Below are 3,573 nucleotides of genomic sequence, written 5' to 3' on the forward strand. Positions count from 1 at the left end.
AAAAAAAAAAAAGAAATTGTGATTCTAGAAGGCAATGTGTAAGCTGAAACTTCTTAGGTAATCTTTAAGTCTCAGTCCATGTGGGCTGCTATAACAAAATACTATATGGCAGGTGGCTTTTGAACAAGAGAAATTTATCTCTCACAGTTTTCCAGTGGGGAAGCTGAAGATGTCAGCAGATCCAGTGTCCAGTGAAGGCTCTCCTTCTGGTTCATAGATGGTATCTTATCACTGCATCCTCACATGGATGAAGGGGCAGGGAATCTCTCTGGGGCCACTTTTATAAGGGCACTAATACCAATCATGAGGCCTCAGCCCTCATGACCTAATCACCTCCCAATGGCTCCACCTCCTAATTCCATCACCTTTATGATTATGTTTTCAACATATGAATTTTAGGGGGACACAAAAAGTCAGATGATAACACTAGGTAGACTCAGCTGATGGACAATTGGACCTTCAAGCAAGGATAGATTTATTTTTAACTCAGGGTTTCACAAGGAGTCACAATGTTGGAGTATGTTCTACACATTGTATTGGACTTGGAGCACATTTCTTGGAAAGACAACTTTTGTGCTTAAACTATTGCAGAGCAAAATCTTGATGCTTTAAGTCCCTCAGAACTGTGTGCAAAGCACTAGTGTACACAGATGAAAGAAAAATCCCAGGCAAGTTAGGCTATGAGTACCTGGTAAAATGTTATTTCAAATTTGATACCAAGGGAGTAAGAATAAACTTCTCAAAGATCTTGATATTTTTATAGTTGTCATATACAAATATATATATACAAAAAAAATAAAAATAAAAAATAGAAGACACTTTGGCCAGGCATGGTGGCCCATGCCTATAATCCTAGCACTCTGTGATGCTGAGATGGCAAGATCCCTTGAGCTCAGGAGTTAGAGACCAGCCTGAGCAAAAGTAAGAGCCTGTCTCTACTAAAAATAGAAAAACTCTCCAGGTGTTTGGCAGATGCGGGTATTCCCAACTACTCAGCAGGCTGAGGCAGGATGGTTGCTTGAACCCAGGAGTTGGAATTTGCTGTGAGCTAGGCTAATGCCACAGCACTCTTGGGCAACAGAATTGGACTCTGTCTCAAAAAAAAGGGAGAAAAAAATTAAAAGACACTGACAAATACAGAGGGTGGCAAAAAATGTATAGACGTTTTAAGAACATTGTAATACTCAGTATATCCTGATAACATTTGTTATCTTGTATATTGTATCTTGCATCATTTGTAACTATGGAATTCAAATATGTCTGGAGTGTTACAATTCTAATACAGTGTTTCCTTTCTTAAAATGTGTATACATTTTTTTAGTACTCTCTATAGTTCTTACCACTGAATTTTTATAATCTATTGAAAAAAAGAAAACGCTGAAACTGAGGCATATCAGTATATACTGATATATCCATATCAGTATAGGATACAGAACAAAATTGTTAAACATAGGACAGATCTTGTATATACAGGATGCCTGGCAACCCTACTTATAGTCTAATATTTTTGCTTGTGACTACCCTTCACCTCTGCCTATGAGTATACGTATAATCTCAGGCCACTTTTCTCTCTTTACGAAGTGAGTAAATGGGCACACCACCTGAAGATCTACCTATAGGGAGGATTTCTTGCATCACTACATTCAAGGCCACTCCTGATGAGAGTAGCTAAGACAAAGTGTCCCTCTTCCTTCAGCTGGCTGTACAGGCCTATATGTAGCTGTAGGCATGAGCTGACTAGGAAGGGCCTCATAGTTGGAGCCTGTGCACTGACTGTTCTCTACAGCTGGGCATCAAAGCCTTTCCATCTTTTATCCTAACTTCTCCCAAACTTATCTTCTCCATTTTAAAGCAAAACTGTACCCACAATCATGGCATAGAGATATCTGGGTAGGAGAGGGTAACAAATTCTGCATTATTCTGTCACTAGTGTGTATCTTTCTGGATCCAGACGTACTTTCTGTAAACATCTATTGTATGCTTTCTTTCAAGAGCAGTATGGACAAATGAAACACTCAAAAAGTTGTCTTAGATATAAGGTTAACCACAAAAGTAAATTGGGCTAGGACTCGGCAAGCAAAATAAATCCATTTGGTAAAGTAAGTAGGGATTTTATCCAAATGATAGGGCATAGAAGGCCAGAACCACCCTTTGCTTTTGTATATCCCTCTAAGTCTACTTGAAGTGCTTGTTTTGCCTCCTCTTCCTGAATGTAATTAATCTACATTTTCCAGTTTCCCTTGTCGTTTTGTGTAGTCGAGTGACTGAGTTCTGACTTGTAACTACTTCCAGGATTTTCCATTCCAAATATCTCATGAGACCCTTTGTGTTCTTTTTTTCCTTATCTGTCATCCAGATACAGACGTTCCCATGGGGGATGGTAAGGCTGTAGGGTCCAGGTGATGATGTAGCTGTAACACAAGGCAGCTGGATTCCTGGATCCTGCACATGCAGCACCCATGACCTGCACTGGGCTGAGATAAACCCTGGTTGTATCATGCTGCAGAAATGTTAGAATTAGTTGTTATAGCAGAACTGAAAGTGGGATGCCACACAACTAAATACTGTGTTTCCCCGAAAACAAGACCTACCCCCAAAATAAGCCCTAGCAGGATTTCTATGCATTTGTTAAATATAAGCCCTACCCTGATAATAAGACCTAGTGATGAGCATGGCTATCACTGCAGATACGCTGCGTAGCCATGCCATGCATTTTGGCGCAGAGAGAAAGACATCTCTTGAAAATAAGCCCTAGTGTGTCTTGAGAAAAAATAAATATAAGACAGTGTCTTATTTGGGGGGAAACACAGTACTTAATTGTGGTATTGGATCAGATTGTGTTTGGCCAGCAGGAGGCCAGAAATCAAATGTTGGAGGATGGACAGCTCTATTGGGCTGCTGCAAACATTTGCTAAAAACATCACCTGCTATAATATGGAAGACAGATCACACAAGCCTGTGGATCTTGTAGTTCTAGGAAAAACGATTGGGAGATCTGAGTGATAGTATATCACTACGAGCTAATTTGCAAGTAGAAATAAACAGGAGTGAGAAAAGGGCATTAAAGAATTAGAAAAGGCAAAATGCAGAAAATAGATTGAGAAAGCCCTCAAAGGTGGTGCCTGTGGCTCAAGGAATAGGGCGCCAGTCCCATATACCAAAGGTGGTGGGTTCAAACCCCGCCCTGGCCAAAAACTGAAAAAAATAAATAAATAAATAAAATAAAATTAAAAAAAAAAAAAAAGAGAGAAAGCCCTCAAAAAAACACAGGCCCATTAGTACTATGTATCAATACTTGACCTTGTGGCAAAACTAAGATTTAAGAGTGAATTCTTGGAGGGTAGAAAAGTGGATAAGGAAAGAAAAATTACGTATTAGGAACCATGGATACTCTTCAGTGTCAGGCACCCTAAAAAGCCAGACATCACCAGTATATAATTCATCCATGTAAGTAAAAACCACTTGTACCCCTATGTTTCTCGAAAGTTTTATTAAAAGAGTGTGAATTGGCTCGGCGCCTATAGCTCAACCGGTTAAGGCGCCAGCCACGTACACCTAAGGTGGCGGGTTCGA

Source organism: Otolemur garnettii, unplaced genomic scaffold (genome assembly GCF_000181295.1).
Source record: "Otolemur garnettii isolate 467f Iridium unplaced genomic scaffold, OtoGar3 scaffold00002, whole genome shotgun sequence".
Classification (NCBI taxonomy): Eukaryota; Metazoa; Chordata; class Mammalia; order Primates; family Galagidae; genus Otolemur; species Otolemur garnettii.